Source organism: Calliphora vicina, chromosome 1 (assembly GCF_958450345.1).
Source record: "Calliphora vicina chromosome 1, idCalVici1.1, whole genome shotgun sequence".
Taxonomy (NCBI): domain Eukaryota; kingdom Metazoa; phylum Arthropoda; class Insecta; order Diptera; family Calliphoridae; genus Calliphora; species Calliphora vicina.
Genome location: NC_088780.1, coordinates 89,946,679 through 89,966,744, shown reverse-complemented (window position 1 = coordinate 89,966,744; position 20,066 = coordinate 89,946,679).

The window sequence follows — 20,066 nt, the reverse complement described above, 5'->3', positions numbered from 1 at the left end:
TAAAGTATATATATTCTGGATTCTTATAATCAATTTTCTGAAGACCCCATATATCTTCGGGATCCTAATCTTCAATAATTCTGTCAGACATGCTTTCCTATATAAATTCAGCAAAATCGGTCCACAAATGGCAGAGATATGAGGAAAAAACCAGAACAACCTAGATTTTTTTACTATTTTTGACCTATATCTGTATCATTAATATAGACAATATGGATATCTAATGATAGATATTTCAAAGACCTTTGGAACGACGTACATAATAATGTATATAAGACCATAATGTATATGTATAAGACCATAGTAAGTTGGACCTACAATGGGTCAAAATCGGAATAAATATTTATTAACCCGAATTTTTTTTTTACCAAAAATTTAAAAACCAAAAAATTTTTTTAAAATTTAAAAAAAAAAAAATTCAAAAAATTTTATTCCAAAAAATTAAAAAAACAACTTTGGAAAAAAAAATATTTTGTGTACCTAAAAATATTTAAAACTTGTATTTTGAAGTATAATTTGGTGAAGGGTATATAAGATTCGGCACAGCCGAATATAGCTCTCTTACTTGTTTTTTTACGACTGCGCCATGTGAAACTATTTGGTTTCAATTTCAGAATGAATATCTTTTATTATGTTTTATATAAAAATTATAAATATAAAATTCATAGATAATGTGATAAATTAATAAATAGAAAAGTAAAATATTATACAGTATTTATAATACAACAGCATGATACAACCATTAAAAGGTAGAATCACTAGGGAGAGAGTTTAAAATGCTATGCCTTGTTACGTCAAATAATAGAAAAACAAAAAACAGAAATACGAAAATACGAATAATAAAAAAATCACTTACGCCTTTTACTTCCTCAAGAGAAGATGTCGCATTTGGTATTAGACGTGCACGTTTTGTGGCTTGATGCAGTTCAATATAATCGGAGTCATTGAAATGATGCATGCAAATCCGGGGGTGTTTCTTCAGCTCAACACCGCTGGCTGCACTCCATTCTTTAATTTTATTTTCAGGACATTTACACAAAGAATAAGATTTACACAAACAACATTTAACACGCATGTTTCTTCATAAATTTTGAAATTGAATTTAAATTATTTTTCAATTTATGTATGTAGTTAATTTTTGATTTTTGATGTTTTATTTCAATTGTACTTTTATTTTTTATTTTATAGGTATTAGTCTGACAATTCAAGGCATGTATAATTGAGAACATATTTTATAGTGATTCTACCTTTTATTGTTATATTATGATACAACAGTATGTATTGTCAATGTCATTTAAGATACCTAGCATTTGATGTACATATACATATGTACATATTTTCTAAGTTTTTAAGATATATCCAAACATATTGTCAACCTGGAGTCCTTTCCACTCGAAAATATAACTAATAGTTATACTGTCATTTAAAATTATTTTTGTATGAAACATTCAGTATAAATATTAGTTAAAACATAACCAGAGTTCGTGTTAATAGGGGTGAGTGAAATAAGAAATAGGGTATTAAAATAATTGGATATTGGATAATTGGACATTTAAATTTAATCGAATAATTAATTTTTTTTTAAATTATGTAAAATATTGAGTTTTCTCTTCAAATCTTTAATAAAATCACTTACAATCAAGGAAAAAAGTCTACATACACCCTATGATTTAGGGGTTTTAGAGAGTTCGTGAAGAAAATTAAAAAAATGTTTATGTCAATATTTAAGGCTTTAATAAATACTTTATTTATAAAATAAAAAATTAATTAATTTACATAATAAAAACCATAATAACAAAAACATTAAAAATTCATAGGAAAAAAAGTCTACATACAGCTACAAAAAAATAAATATTATTTAAAAATTTTATATAAAATTAAAAAAAATTAACTCTTAATATTTGGTTAGTACACCTTGGGCATCAGTAAGACGACGGTTTCAAGGCTACTGATGTCATATTTTCGCACAATTTTTTACAAAACGTCGCATATGTGCTCTATTGGGTATAAGTCTAGTGACTGGGGTGGTGAATATAGTTGTCTTGGGGCATAATAAAGAAACTAGTCTCGAACAACGTGTGCAGTATGCTTAGGGTCGTTATCTTGCTGGAAAATTGTTTTTATATTGATAGTGGTCCATGTTATGCTCGACAAAAACCAAACGACCCACTCCAGATGACGCCATGGCACCCCAAACCATAACTTTGCTTTCACCATGTTTGACTGTAGGTATAATACGATTTTGATTCTTCGCTGAAATGAGTGGTTTTTTGCATGCTGTTCTGCTATTAAATACATCGTCATTTAAAATGTTTATAATTTATAAAGTTTTGGGGCGTTTATTTTCGGATCCTGGTTCACTACTTTCAAAATACTGGTAACGTCACGTCCCGAAAGCTTCTTAGGTCTCCCAGATCTTGGCTTAATTTCGGTTCTATTGGTGTTATTATATTTTTTCATGATCGTCTCTACAGTAGCCGACTTAATTTTGTTGTCTTAGCAAAAATTCCAATAAAATCTTTAATTATCACTTTAAAAATTGTAATGCATGTAAATTTAAATAAATCAACAAAATTAATTGTTATTTCCTTTTTTTTTGTTTTTAATATTATATTTGATGTTAGAAGATACTACGTTGTATGTAGACTTTTATCCCGCTAATTATTATGTTTTCCCCAATAATTTCTATGTTACATTTTTTTCATATTCATATTACTTCAAACATATTAAATACCTTAAACATAGCTATAACATGTTTTTTAATTTTCGCCCACCAATTCTCAAAAACTTCAAAATCATAGGGTATGGTATCGTATTTATATATGGTATAAATGGGTAAACACCAGTGAATTTTTTGAAAATCATTATAATCCGACTTAAATCTTTTTTTTTAGAACCGATTCTATTATTCAGCCCAATCTCCAACAAACCGAAGCTTTTAAATATTAATCGATGGATTATCTTTATCTTAAAAAAAATTAAATAATTTGTGGTGTTTACTCATTTTTGAGGCTGTGTGTAAATTGTAAGATAATGTTTATCGTATATTTTAACGTAATCATCATCAATATCACTTCGGTCCGAGAATGTGGTGTGGCAACATAACCCCACCATCCAGCGTATGTTCCCTATGTCAAGGGTGTCTGGACGGTGGCATCAGGTTCTGTCAGTCTGAATGATAAAATCCAGGGTACGTCAGACTCACATCGAGTGTCATCCTATGTCTGACTCCAGAGGAACTGCGTGAGTATTCAGACGGATGTCATAGGTTTGACGCGGGTTCGTTCTTGTTGTAACAGCTCTGCTGTCGTCGACAGTTCATCACTTGGGAAAATACTTCCAGTTTATACAACTCTCGTTGCGTTCCACAATGTTTAGACTGGAAATACTCTGGTCGTTCCAGAGCGAATATCCAATTGTCGAGGGAGCGCTCAGAGTTTCGTAGTCGTTCAATGTGTAATTTGTTTATATATTAGATCAAGATTAAAAACATTCATTCATAATATTATCGTTTAAAAAAAACGCATAAAAAACGTACTTTTTAATTTTGTTTTTAACAAAACTTACGTTTTTTTCTTTATTTTTAACAAAAGGTTCTTTTTCCGATATTAAAATGGTTTTATATCAAACATCCTTAACATTTATTGTGGTGACTTAGATGTGGCAGTTAGATGTATCTATAGATAAGTAAGAAACTTGTTATCATTTCATGCTGTTTTTTAAGGGGGCGAAATAAATAAAACTCTATTTCCCAAAAATTGTATATGAGCAAAAAAGTACATTTTGGTGGTTTTATAAGCGATTTAGTGCTGAAAATATCGAACATAAAATGAAGTCCAATAATATTGAATTTTTTTAAATATGGATTTGGAACTATTTGTTCCATTTAGGCTAATTTTTGGGGTAAAATTGGCACTATATATCATGGCAGAACAAGCAAGGTACAATTATTAGAAAGTACGTTCTCAATTATACATTCCCTATAACGTAAAAAAAAAGAAAATTAGAAAAAAACAAAAAGAAATGTCTAAGACAAAAATAAATTAATTAAACAAATTTTTGTGTATTTAATTTTTTTCGTGAAATATTCAATTCAAATTAAATTTTTTCCAAATAAATATGTGTTAGTTTTAATATAACGTGCAAAATATTGCGAAAACAAAATAAAAAGTGATGAGAGTAAATGCGTTGTTTGACGTTGTAGGGGTAAATATTGAAAACTCTCCCTAATAATTGTACCTGGTTGGTTCTACCATGCTATATATAATATTTAAAGTCCTATCAGTGATACAACAACAAAATAAGTAGCAAACATTCACATGAATTTTGGATTTGGATTTTAACAACAAACTTAGGTGTACCTATTTACCAATTACCTATCTAGTTGTCATCTATGGCTCTGGTTGTCGCAGTAATAACTTTGAAATACATATTTTTCTTTATAATATTTTCTATGATATTACCACTCGAAAATCAATATTTTTCAAAGATGGCTTCTGTTACCTCTAAAATACCCTTTCAGTTCGACTACAGTTATAAAACGCAACAACAAACGTTAAACATATTGTGTATGATAAATATTCAAGTTTAAAACCTTTTTCCCAGTATTCTTCATACAAATTGCTTGCGTTTCTGAACGCTTCGTTTTATTTTTCAATTACAATTGCTAGTAATTGGTAATTGAAAAGTAATTGGCAACGACTAAGTCTGTATCCAACTGATTTATATGAATAGTATATAAAACCGACATATTTCGATTGACTACAAATTCGGTTGCAACGACGAATCTGTTTTCTCTGTGTATAATGTTTGTGTTAGCAAACATTTTTATCGTTCAATTTTCATAGTTTAAAGATAAAAACAATAAAACTTTTGTACTTCGCGCTAATGATAAATCCATGTATTTCATTCCTTAGTTTGGGGCTTAACAGATTTCGAATTTGAAAATTTAAATTTTCCAAAATGGGATTAGTAATACCAACTCTGTTTTCAAGATAATTTTAAGCATTTGGACCGAAATAAAATTTTGTAGCATTATTTTCAATGATGAGACATTTTAAAGATGAACATTTTTAATAATAATATTTATACCCTACTGGGTTAGTGCTGATGTTTGTAACGTGCAAAAATATTGTCCAAACATCCACCTTAAAGTCGATCGAGTGAGTCGATTAAGCAATGTCCGTCCATGTTGATTCCAAAGATAATTTGACAATATTTGTCACAGCGCAGCCTATTGAATTTGGTTAGGATCGGTCAATTAATTCTCCTAGCCAAATGTGCTAAACAAATTAGCAAATTAAGGGCCTCATTTTATAAAACGAAACGTTTGGAACTGTAAGCAACTTGTATAAAGAATACTGGGAAAAGGATTTGAAACTTTGTTTTATAAAATTAGACCCTTAATTAAAAAATTTATGATTTACTCTTTTTGTTTAAAATTTAATGAATAAGCCAATAATTATATATTTAGTAACATAGTTATAGGTACTCATTTCCTTTTGACTAAGATAATAATTTTGAATTTTTTACAAAATAAAATGGACTTGGCGCTTTTGCATATTTATTGTTATTATATATTAACCATTCCTTACTACTAAAAACTGCAAATTTTAAAGCTATGTATACTTTTGTAGGATATTTTATGTTTCATACATATCAAAATGTATTGCTTTAACTTCTAAAATATGGAATTCCTTTCAATGTCAGTTTACCTGTTAAACCGGTTTTTCGAAGTCGGTTAACAGAAAAGTCAGTTTTCTAAAAAAGACCAATTTTCGGATAACTGGCAAATCGGTTTTTTATAAACACTAAATTTATGCACCTTCTGTGGCGGATTTTTTTTTTGGGGTGACAAAAATTCGATTTTTTTTTCAAATGATTATTTGCTGCTAGAACCAAAAAAAACATAATGAAATTATTCGATGAGTAACAAATTTGGTCATCACAACGAATCTGATTATTGTAACTTTTAGAAGAAAACGTATAAGGAAATTCCCGAAAGTTATCGGATATCTCTAAAAAAAATATTTACAGGAAAATTTGCCCTCTTCGGAACCCTACATATAAATTGAAAGAAAAACATGTATAATCTACTGTTCTTTGCAAGGTATTATAATAATTCCGAAAAATTATTTACATGTCTAACAAAAAATAATAGATTTATATTGACTTCAGATGTTTTATCTTCTAAATACTTCCTAATAACAAATTCAACTTTGTTTACGCTTCTTTCGAAGTTATTTTTTATATATAACTAATAAGAAGATCCAGTATGTATATTCGAGTTATCTGGGCCGTTTTAATTTTAAACACTTTGCATTTTCCTGCCAATGTAAAAACCGGTTAATGTACATATAAAGCTGCATTAAAAAATGGCGCTTTTAACACTTTCGTATCGGAATTTTGATTATTGTTCAATGCAGATAGGTTTTAATAAAACACAAGCTTCAACGTACATTTTTATTTAAACTATGTACATAGGTACATATTAATGATGTATCTGCATAATTTCTGTTGATTTATCCATTGAAATAATTGACTAGATGCAGCATAGCGGGGTTTCAAAATTTTAAATATCAGCTATGCCGACATCTTGCCAACTGACCAATAGATGTATTAAATATAATTTTGTTATTTGTAATGTGTATTTGTACTATTTAATTTTAAGTTATATGACACTTTTGTAAAAATTAATAACTAACACTTGTTAAGTTTTTGTTTTTTTGTTTTTTGTAAGATATGTTTGAAAAAAGATTTAAATATTAGAATAATGTTTTCCAATCCGTTGGTGACAAAGTCTTATTGGCAACTAACTCTGAAGATCTCAGACAAGCTTAGCACCACACCTCAAACCATTTTTTGATTTTCAATATTGGAGACACTACACCTATCACAGATATTATTCATATACAGTGTTACTATATAATAACTATGTATATATAGACATACATATGCATGTATTTATATTAAAAGAAAGATTCAAAATAACAATTGAAAATACTTGGTATTTAAAAATATTAAACCTAAATATGTACGAGTGGTACGAGTTAAGAAGGTGCAAAGACACACACACACACCCTCAGATACACTCCGATTTATTAATGGGGTTCTTTTTATAAGCGTCCGTACGACTCGTAACTATGACTTGAAATGCGTTCAGTAATTGAAAAACACACACACACACTCACAAAAACTCAGTCTCAGACACACACACGCTCAATTCAACAGTACGATTGTGTAAATGCGTACTGTCGTTTATTTGTACCTATACAAAATAGTACCTGATCTGCATTTTTAATTAAGATTTGCTGATTCTTTTTTTTTATTTCATTATTATTATCCACTTGACACTCTCTATCTCTCTGTCTGTCTCTCGCAATTGGCTTGTTTTGGACTTGGTTTTGGTAGGAGCGTGACTTAAAAAAAAACACAGTTTTGAATGTTTTCATTTGCCTACATACATGCATTCACACCAACCAAGTACAATACCCAGCAGTTTTGTATTCAATGTATCCCATTATATATTTTGGGTCATTTGACACTTATGTGCTCTTTGTAAAGCAGGGAGAAGTCAAATGGATACTTTATACACCCCAGGTAATCTAGCGTCAATTGTCACTTAAGTGTCTCTATGTAATCTAGAGTGTAGTCACTTTAAACGTTTATTTTATACTGCACTTGTTAGTGAGTGATACGAAAAAATTATACAAATTCTGTTGATATAATCCTCATAGAGTTTATTTTATTATTGCTTAAGTATACTTACATAATCCAGTTTGAAGTCAATTGTGACTTTTGTATCTCCAAGTAATCTATAGTGTAGTCACTTTAAACGTTTATTTTGTACTACACTTTAGGTATTAGTTATGTAACCCACCAGATGTAATATATTGAAGAGTTGTCGGAGGAAGGGTTCTTTATCAGCAATCGGTTATTGGACTGTCTAGGAAATGTCTTTTTAACTGACTATTTTAGGTCTATTAGCTTCCACTTAGCTAGTTATGTAGCTAATCAAATAAACATTTAGGTAGCTAGTAAGGTAATAGACTCTATGTACTGACTGACTATTTTGGACTAGTCTCATTGTAATCAGTGCATTTAGTGACTTGTTTGTTACTAGACCACTTTCTAATTTGATTTAAACAAAAAATAAGAAAAACAAGTAAGAGCTATAATCGGCTGTGCCGAATCTATACCCTTCAACAAATTATACTTTAAAATACAAAGTTTAAATATTTTTAGGTAAACAAAAATTTTTTCCAAAGTTGTTTTTTTTAATTTTTTGGAATAAAATTTTTTTCGAATTATTATTTTAATTTTTAAAAAATTTAAAATTTTTTTTTTTCGGTTTAACAAATATTTTTTCCGATTTTGTCCCATTGTCCAACTTACTATAGTCTTATATACGTCGTTGCAAGGGTGTTTGAATTAGATATCCATATTGTCTATATTAATGACTTAGTAATCCAGATATAGATCAAAAATCGAGGTTGTCCTGGTTTTTTAGTCATATCTCCACCATTTGTGGACCGATTTTGCTGATTTTAAATAAGAAACTTCTCGAAAGCATGTCTGACAGAATTATTGAAGATTTGGATCCCGAAGATATCTGGGGTCTTCAGAAAATTGATTTCAACAGACGGACAGACAGACATGGCTTAATCGACTCCGCTATCTATAAGGATCCAGAATATATATACTTTATAGGGTTGGAAAATTATATTGTGGAATGACAAACTTATATATACCCTTCTCACGAAGGTGAAGGGTATAATAAAATATAGATAAAAATGGTTTCATTAAAAGTTAACAAATATGTTTTTTTTTCTCTAATTTATTTTAAATGCATGTCTATGAAGTTATTAGGACAAAAGGAAATTATTAGGACTAAAAGAATGGACTGTACAATCAAAATTAAATTATTAACTATAGCATTAAAAATAATGTGTTTTGGGAACAAAATTGGTGATTTTAAATTTGAAATGGGGATTTGTTGGGGACATAAATTTTCAGATTGAGGACCAAAAGAGACAACTAGCCACATAGCTATTTATGTAACTAAATGTATATAATTTAGGTAAATCAGTAAATGATAGGTAAAATCACTATTTCAGGACAGTATCCAAGAACTGCTGGGTACATACAGACTTAAATTCATAAATGTTAGGAGTATGTTGAGTCAACTACCAGCCAACCAACTACATACTAGGAGAGAAGGTATGTACGTGTATATTGAGTGTAGTTTCCGGTCTGTACATTAGATTTTTCTATTAAAAAATTACTTTGTTTTTGTTCCTAGAACATACATAAATCCAAATTGATTTGGTATTAAAAACAAATCTTTTTCATTAATTTAAATATGTATGAGTCTGAATTTCGTGATTTCCTTTTAAAACAAAAAAAGGAAATTTCTTATCTTTTTTCATCGTACAGGTGAAATTATTTTTCAGAAGTCAAATTCCGTCCTTCCGTTTTCGAAACGTGTCATAATGGCAATACTGGTGCCTAAAAACATACGGTTATCATGTTTCCGCTAACCAATACATAAAAACAATTCAAAAATATTGAATGTGTTTAATCAAATAAGTACAAAGTGTAAGTATATACGAGTATAAACACACACAAATAGTAATTTAAACATATTCAAAAATTCATATTTGGCTAGCTTAGCCATAAAATATGGCTTTTGTTGTTCAGCTTAATAAAAATATCTTACTCAAATGTTTAAAGAAAAAAAAGTACAGTACAAAACAGAACTTTTAAAAAGTTCATTCTTATTTGTATTAAAGGTATATCAATAATTCCACATAAGAAATCAGAATAAGCTCAAGTTTTTATTCGGTAAAATTTGGAGTCCTTTGGACATTTCCAGTTTTATTCTTTTAAATTTCGAATCCCATTTTAATTTTTTTTAAATCAAGAAAATTAACATGGACTGTAACATTAAATACTAGTAGTTGGATTTTATCGATTTAAGATCCATTTGAAAGATGATTATGTCAACTTTAGACTTCATAATTAAAAACATATTTGTTCTCAAAAAATGCATTCATAATGCAAATGCAATTTTTAGATGCATTTTTGTAAATGTTCTCTCTTCACTTTAATTTAAAAATATTTTCAAATAATCTTAAAAAGTAGTATTGTAAGATACAAATCAGTAAAGTTTATTACTGGAAAATATATTATATATGTATATTTAATCCTTTAATTCCCATTGGAACATAGGGCTGCAACAAATGTTTTCCATTGTGTTTTATCATTACACAACAGTTTCATCTCACACCAGGATACACCATGCTCATGCAACTCATTCTCAATTTGTCATCTCCAAGGTCTGCCAGGTCTCCTAGAACCTTGGGGGTTATATTTGGAGGACTGTCTTGTTATATCGTTAGCTGGCTTTCTCAGTGTGTGTCCCAGCCAACCAAATTTAAGCGATCGTATACTTAAACCCAAAGGAACTTGATTTGTTCTATTCCACAAATCTTGATTTGATATCGTGGCTGAGGCATCAGTTTACAAAAGCTTGCATAGTACTCATTTCGCGACTCGATATATTATTCCATGTTTCGCATCCATATAGAAGCACAGATTTCACATTGCTGTTAAAATCCTTTGTGTATACACTGCGATCTCCAGAATTTGTTGAGCGTGCCATAAGCTTCGATAGCATCTATCCTATCGTGGGGTCTCAACGAAATACAATGGTTCATAACTAGGTCAAACAATAATGGAGACAAAACACAGTCATGGCTAACTCCGATGCTTAATTTGATGGATTTGCTTGATGGCCCCTAATTTAAGTGTAGAACAATAGGCGCTATTGTAAAGCTCCTTAATAAGCTTAATTATCTTCTCGGGAACTTCTTTGCATCTTAGAGCTTCTGATATCGCATTGTGTTGTAATGTGTCAAAAGCACGTTTGAAGTCTAAGAACACTAAGTAAAGGGATGAGCGCCATTCGACCGTATGTTCAACAATTACCCTCAAGCTATTGATGTGATCAACACATGACTTGTTTGGCCTATAGGCCGCTTGTTCTCGTCTCAGCTGTGGTTCAATGATAGCTGAAATGCGATTGGGCAGGATGTGAGCTATGATGGGTTTTAGTAAAGTCGTTGTCAGGGTGATGTCTGCTTTCATAATTTCAGCAGATATTCCATCAGGGCCTGCAGTTTTACCGAGCTTCAGACGCTTAATTGCAGCTTCGTAGGACGGTGTTGCGATGGTTACGTTATTTATGTGATGCATTTTATCACAATCACATATTGTTGTAGATGATGTCCGATTGACCGACAATAGTTGAAAGTAATAATTCTCCCACAACTCTAGCTGTTGATCGTTGGCATAGATCAATTCGCCCCTATCATTCTTCAGAGGTTTTATAGTGTGATAGCTATGGCCGGCAATATCCTTCGTAATACGTTTCACTGGCAGTTCTGTCTAAATTATCAGCCCACTTCCGCTTATCTTCTCTTGCACTTCGCTTAACTTTCTGGTTTTCCTCTTGATATTTACGTTGTTCATTTTGTTTAGATTGTGGGATTTTAGTATCATTTACTTTGGTTTTGGCCTGTTTCCTGGATTCTATTATTTGCCATTTCTTTTCGGATATCCAGGGCTTATTGGTATTTTTAGCATACCCTAGTTCACTTTTAGCTAGTCAGTGAATACGGATGTTACATCTTTCCAATATAAATAAATATTGTGTTGGAGAGTATTTACTAGGAGACCTATTCTGCTCCTCAAAGCGTTGGAAAACTGAGCAGAGACATCATAGTTAATTAATTTTTTGTATATTCTCTACACTTAGGTTTTTGACAACAAAGTTTATTTTATTATTTCAATAACCTAGCCTATTGGCCATAATCGGTCATAAATTTGTAGATAATAGACGTAGTTATGTCTTTGAAAGGAGAGTTTCTGCTCTATAGTAAAAACGTATGATAATTACAAATGTTGGAAAACCTCAAATAATAGTGGAGATTAGTGATGTAGTAAGTACTAGGGTATTCAATCGATTAACCGTTAATCGGTTAACCGATTAATTTTGTACGGTTAACTGTTCGAATAATTTGAAATTGCCGATTTTCAAATAACAAATAAACCGATTAATTTGTGTCGATTAACCGATTAACCGAAATTCCTTTTTTTTTTGCACTTTAAAAAATTTGTTTGTATTTATTTTTTCGTTTCAATTCATATACAAATTTCAAATTAAAATTAGATATTTTTGAACATCCAATAAACATGATTAATGAGTATGTATAACAACTGACATATTTAATATACATGTATTTGAAACTTTGTTTGTATTTACATGTATAGACGAAACTTTTTTTTGAAATGAGTCTTTTATCATAACTAAACGAAACTATTAAATTAATCAAAATCTAAAACAATCCAAAAAGGAATATTCATTATCAGGGAAACCAAAATATGCAAATGCATGTTTTTTCTGGTGAGTCTAATGAGCACATGGATAAGATATTTACACGTTTCAGAACTATTTAAGAATTTTGGCATCGATTTGTTAGTGCATATTTTTGCATATTTTACCCTTAAATACATATTTTTGCATATATTTGTTTTAAGAGCATATTTATGTCATATTTTGCGTTTTTAGAGCATATTTTACTGTTTAATAGCATATTTTGAGTTTATCAAAAACAAATTTTGTCTTACTTATTTTTCGCTGTTGTGTTACAGGTTTTTACTTCCTTTGTTTAAAATTCAAAATTGAAAAATAGATGGCTTTTCACCAAAAAAAAATTAAAAAAAAAAAAAAAATTTTTTAAATTTAAAATAACAATTCGAAAATTTTTTTTATCCAAAAATGAAAAAACTGAAAAAAAAATTTTGTTCACCTAAAAATATTTAAATTTTTTATTTTGAAGTATAATTAGGTGAAGGGTATATAAGATTCGGCACAGCCGAATATAGCTCTCTTACTTGTTTTAATATAAAATAAGCACTATTTTAATAATAGCTCCATCTAAATATCAAATTTTAGTTCTAATTCAAACTTAACCGTTCTAAGTGTTCTAAGAAATATTGTCTTTTAAATTTGCTCCTGTAACATCAGTTGATGTCGAAAGAACACTTTCTATGTTTAAAAATGTTTTCAGATCCAATAGACAACGATTTTTATTTGAAAATTTAAGTAAATTTTTGTTGGTTAAAAATTATGTAAAAGTTTGTTTTTTTAAGAGCATATTTTTTAAATTTTAAGAGCATATTTTAAAGTTTTTACTGCATATTTAAAGCGCCTAAAACGGTTTTTTTAGAGCATATTTCCGGTTTCCCTGTTCATTATCATGCTTTTGATTTCTCCAACATATACAATCAGCGAGAGAGTTTTTTTCCAAGAAAAGTTTTATTAAATCTAAAGAAAAAATCGTTTAAATTACATATATTATTTTTATAAAACATTATTTCAGAAGATCTCACTAAAACCGTAAAAAACTGCAACAACGTCATAATTCAAAAAAGTCGTTTCGAGAAAAACGTCTTTGAATATATTATGACATTTTACTATTTCTTAAATAAATTTTCAACAAATCATGCGATTTCAGAAATATAAATAGTAGATGTTAATATCTTTCTAATCAAAAATGATCTCAAATGCCTTATTTGCTGTTTTTTATATTTTTGTACACAAAATTCGTTGTTGTATTTTCAATTTAAAATGAAAATAGAAATTATTCGGTTAATCGAATAATTTTAAATTAACCGATTATTAACCGAATAAATCTAAACCTCGATTAATTATTTGCTCGATTAACCGATTAAACCAGAAACCCGATTAATTGAATACCCTAGTAAGTACTTTTCGTGGGATCGTTCAGCTTTTAGTCATTGAATCCTGTGATTTTCTAAAAATATTTAGGGTTTCTAAATTCAGGAATTGAAAATTGAGTATTATTGTATATCTTGACATCGAACATTTATGAAATTGACCTATCACTTTGGCCTAGGAGGGGGTAAATTGATACCATTTAGAAATTTTGTTACAGGTAACATAACAACTAACCCACTGTAACTTAGTTCGTTTTGGATTTATAATACTGATGACAAAATTGTGAGTAGTTTAATTGGAACCGATTATGGCCTATTGGCTAGGATTCTGTAACCGAATGAATGAATAAAAAAAAAATTGGATTATGATTAATTGATAATCTTTCTTACCAATTTGTTTTTAAATTCATTGATAAATTGTCAACTACTTGTAACAATTTGACAAGAAAAATCATGTTCACATAGTCCTCTTAATTTCTCCTGTACTTTTAAGGATTAATTTTGTAATTAATTCTAAAGTTCTATTGAAAACTTTGTACATATGTACTTGGTTTTCATTTTAATGGTTCACACAAATAAGTTATAAAAAACTAAGTTCATTTTTTAATTGTTTGTAAAAATTCCAAAATTTTTCAACTATCTTAAAAGTTGTTTTTGTAAAAGTAAAAACTAGGGCACTTTGCTAAACTAAAGTGCACTTTGCTAGGCCTAATAACTAATCATCAATCTTTCATCATATATTAAAAGAATTCATACTTTAAAAATTTTTATTACAATGATATACAGCAATATTTTATTGGTCACTTGATTTGATTAATAATACTTAACTTTGGCATGTATGGATTGGTACATACGAGTTGAGTACACAGGTACTATTTTGTATTGAAGACAACAATCGTCATATTTTGGTACGACACTTGTTGAGTGATGTAATTTATAAATATTTTTATGTGAATTTTTACAAACATTCATACAATGTATGTATGTATGTATAGTTTGTAAAAATGTACTAACCGTTAAGTAAGTTTATTAATTTATGCATATAAAATATTTAATTTCTATAATTTCTGCCTTTTTTGTAACCAATATTGTGGATGTACGAGCAAATAATATTAATGATTAATTTAAAATTTGTTTCTTGTATTCAAATTCCTTAAAAGTTAGTAACAATTGTCTTATTAGGTTCAACGATTACCATCTAGGTTAAATTTATTAGTTGTTTTTATTGAAATCATTTTTAATTCACTCAAAAATGTTTTTTTTTGCAAATTTATGTACTAATTTTTTACATTTTGCCACAAGTGATCCTTTTATATTATATACTATTTGACCACCCCGGCTTCGCCCGGTAGCTATTTACAAATGTTAGTTCTTCAAGTTTCTCCAAAAAATGTCTGTTATAAAGAAAAATGAGAAATGAAAAGTGAAAAGGAGGCAATAATTATATTTCGAATCGAATACAAAATAAACAGCCAAATCGCTCCAGTTGTTCTCAGGTGATGCCATAACATACATGGACCATTTCATTTTTATATATATAAATACTAGCTATTAACGCGCAAATGCTAAAAAAAAGTTCATAAATTAAAAATAATTGAAAAGTACCACAAAAAGAATATCTCCCGTATATATCCCGATTAGAACCTAATGAATTCTTATAATACAGTAGAATTATATGTTGATTATAAAGTTATTTGTATTTACTGTAAATACTTTGTTTGAGAATGTTTGTAGTAAGCTATTTATTTGAATATTGTATTTTAGGTAAAGACATTTGCTTATTAAACATCAATATTCAAGTGGTTATTGGCCTAGGATACTCATGCTAAGGGAAGCTTAAAGGATTATTTGAATATCAAGAAGCTTAGAAGGATTAAACAAACAAAAAATTAGTTCAAGAATTCTGAAGGAATAATTTAATATATTCGTTAAGACTCTTTATTCAATCGCCTAGAAGGATTTGGAGAAATTTTTCAAGACGCATAGAAGGATAAAATAAATTGCATTGTCAAGACTACTAGAAGGATTTGGAGAAAATAAATTGCTACCAAAAAAATATAAAATGATTTCAACAACAGTTTATTTTTTATTGTAAGGGATTAATAGTAATATTAAGGTAAGGGTAAACATGGGCGAATTTAAAATTGAAAAACTACGCGGAGCAGTGAATTGGAGTTCATGGAAGTTCCAGATGCGTATAATTTTTAAAATCTATGGACCTTTACAAAATTGTTGATGGATCCTGCAGAAAACCTGTTATGCCTGATGGCAATGGAAATGCAAAAATAGAAGAACTTGCCGAAAGATTGAGATATTTAGGTGAACCATTAACTGAGAATATGATTATAACAAACATTTTAATGACGTTACAGCAACATTTAACCATTTTGTTAGGGCTTTGGAATCAACTGAAAAAAATAGAAAAAATATTTCGAATTTAACTAATCCCCTCATATTAGAGCAATACAAATATTTACAAACTAAAACTAAAAAAAAAACTTTTTTTGAAAATGGTCCAGCTCACAAACGGTTATCAAAAGATAATTTGGGAGACATCCTTAAACAAACCAATCTTTATTTTGAAGGGGGTAACAAAATCATTTTTGTCTGTGAATCGGCTTAATGGCACAGCGGGATAGTTGAGAAATAAATGGTCATGAAAAGAAAATCCCACTGATATTGTTACGAATTTGCACTAGCAATTTGAATTTAATGGTCGGTAGCAACTGCCAGCAACATTCATCGTGTTTATAAACATTCTACTTATCAACAATGTTGATAGCATGCGATTGTTAGCATTCGAAAGCTCTAGAATTCGAATATAGTAGTTGTCCGTTAAGATCGTTGTAGAATGTTCACGAGAGATGGTGTGTGTATAAATAGTGGCAGAGGTTGCAGTCGATAGTTAGTTCATGATAGACGCTGTGTAAATAAACATCAAATGACTGCCTTAAAGTGTGCTGTATTTTCCAGTCAATTCTTTTACATTATAAAGTGTGTCTGTATTTCTGCGAATTTATAAACGTGTATAAAAACATTTGAATAAATAAAAAGTTGTTACAATTTTAAACTACTAAACTGCTTTTTATTTGCAATCAAAAGTATCCGGTTTATTTAAAGGAAATAAACCACGTTTTTAAAAGGTAAAAAACGTAACAATTGGTGTCAGAAGTGGGATTGCAAAATAATAAGCATGAAGTTTGAAGAACTAAAAGTTGAACAACTCAAAAAAAGAATTGAGTAAGTTGGAGCTACCAAAAACAGGTAACAATTGCAGAAAGGGCTCATAGATGAATTCAAGCGGCTTGATATTGGTATCGGAAGTTACGAGTTTGAGTATAAAGAAGAAATGGAAGTTTCTACCCGTGCAACAAAAAGCAGCATCGATTTAAGTACAATGTTCGCGGCTTTGATGGAAAAAATGGAAACAGCCAACAAGAAAATTCTAGAGAAGTTCAAGAAACTTCTAGAGTCAACATTGAGAAGCTGTTAGCTGATGTTAAAGTAGAAAATAAAATAATGAAAATGGAATTGCAAGAAACATCTATAGCCAAGAACAAGAAACTTCTTGCCGACAACGAGAAACTTCGTGCTGTGGTTAAAGCTGAAGTCAAAGAAATTATTAAACACTTAGCTGAAATGGATGCGAAACTTCAAGAATCCTCTAAAGCCACAGATGAGAAAATTCAGGAAATGTCTGAGGTTATTAACAGCAGAGTCGATGTCATTGACAAGAAGGTGTCAGATTTAGTGAATGGTGTTCATCAAAAACTGCATGATCTAGAAACAAAGGTTAATAACCTTCAATGCCAAGATGGAACGGTGCGAATTATTTCAGATGAATCTAGTAGAATAAAGGCTCCTAGTTTTGATGGCAGCACACCATTTAATGTTTTCATGTTCCAGTTTGATACAGTTGCCATTAGAAACATGTGGAACAAAGAAGAAAAGCTATATAGTTAATATTGGCCTTAAAAGGAAATGCAGCGGTAGTTCTTGAAAGCGTGCCAGCGAGCAACAGAAATTGTTGTGATGACATAATGGAGACGCTACAACGTAAGTACGGTGGCGAACATAAAAAGGAATTATACCGAATGGAATTCCGTGGTAGAGTGTTGAAGGCCAATGAGACTACAAGATTTTGCATTTTAAATCGAGCATTTGCTTCAGCTTACTTATACAGGCGAAAACAACCCGTTTTTGGACCATATCAAGATCTAGTCAGTTGTTAATGGCATTCGCGATCCTGACATAAAACATATTGATATTGTGGACGAAGTAATCATTGGAGCAGACTTCAAGATTATTAAATGGGTAAAAGAACTATCGCCTCCAGATAAAAATAAAGCCAAACAGCTTTTGAGGAAACATGCATCCGCCTTCACCTTAAAAAGTCAAAATCAAAGAACTACGTCAAATAAAGCAGGCAAAACGTAGTGAAGTGAAGGAGCTGGTAAACGAAATGGAGCGAAACAGAGTAATCGAACAATTTTCTAGCCCATGGAGCTCGTCCGTGATATTAGTTAAGAAAAAAGATGACAGCACTAGATTCTGCTTCGATTACGGAAAGCTGAATGACGTCCACTACCAAGAATAGACGATACTCTGGACACTCTAGCTGGAACAAAATGGTTCTCTACGTTGGAATATCAGCGGCTAAACTCAAACTTACTGTAAAGAAGTGTGCATTGCTCCAGAAAGAAGTTAAATATTTGGGACATCGCGTAACAGCAGAAGGAATATCAACAAATGAAGATAAGATAATTGCTGTAAAGGACTGGCAACGTCCGAAAAATCTCCACGAATTGCGTAGTTTTCTTGGCCTTTGTACATACTACAGACGTTTTATCCAGAATTTCGCCTCAAGATTACATGAGCTAACCAAGAAGTCGCAATCATTCCAATGGATTGAAGCATTCCGAAAGCTCAAGGATCTATTTTGTACGGCTCCAATTTTGTCATATCCTATACCTGGAGAAACGTTTGTGGAATTGCAATGCGAGCGGATACGGAATAGGCGGTGTACTTTCACAAGTAGTCGATGGCACTGAAAGTGTCATTGGATACTTCAGCCGAAAGTTTTCGAAGCCTGAAAGAAACAACTGCGTAACGCAACGAGAACTTTTGACAGTATTAACCCCATTTTCAAAATATCTGGATATCGTTTTCGTAACGATATACTTCCAATTAATATTTTTTTTTTTGTATGATAACTGTCACGATAAAAATAACCGGAGATTGAGAAAATGGGGGTTAAGTTCGTTTCCGCATACACCTTAATCGGCACCGAAAACGAAATTCCATACATTTGCACCGAAAAAATATTCTGAAACGAAGTGTTTACCACAAGTATTTGTATGGTCAACACTTCCAACTGGTTGCTGCAATTTAAACAACCTGAAGGACAACTGGTTCGTTTGATTGAGCGGCTTCAGAGCTATGACTTTGAAACACTGCAATGCGGACGCGCTATCAAGACGGCCGTGCAACGTGGGATTCAAGCATTGTTCAAAAGCCGAGGAAATACAATGTGTCATCGATGTTCGACTAATGCGTTTAGAGTCCAGTGAAGATTGGTAAAAATAATATCTGCTAAAGAAGAAGACAGAAAGCCTAACCGCAAAGAAATATCCGCTGAAAGTCCACTGATTAAATCATATTGGGCCCTACGGAATAGTCTACAGTTGTGAAATAGCTGCTTATAGCGCATATGGGAAAGTGCTGACGGTAAAACGGTGACAAATCTAATTGTGGTACCATCCTCTAAAATAAACGAAGTAATGAAAGAGTTCCATGACGGTCCCAGTGGTGGTCATCTTGGTGTAACAAAAACCTTAGAAAAGTTAAAACAACCTTAGAAAAGTTAAAGAAATCGTGGACAATTTCAGCAGTACATCTCGGGTGCCCCATTCGAGTGGATATCAATGGATGTAGCAGGTCCTTTCCCTGTCAGTGGTACCGGAAACCGTTACGTTCTAGTGCTTATGGATTGTTTCAGCAAATGGCCAGATGTATATGCCATTCCCAACAAGGAAGCAAGAACGGTCGTATGCGTATTTGTGAACAACTAGATATACCATTGGAGTTACACTCTGACCAGGATAGAAATTTTGAATCTCCCGTATTCAAGGAAATGTGGGATTATTAAATAGTGGGAACAAATCAAGATCCCTGTAACAATTTATATTATCATAATTTTTTTATGTTATTATTCATATCTTCTGTATTGCCGGCATTCGGCCTGGCAAATGGACTTAAATCTC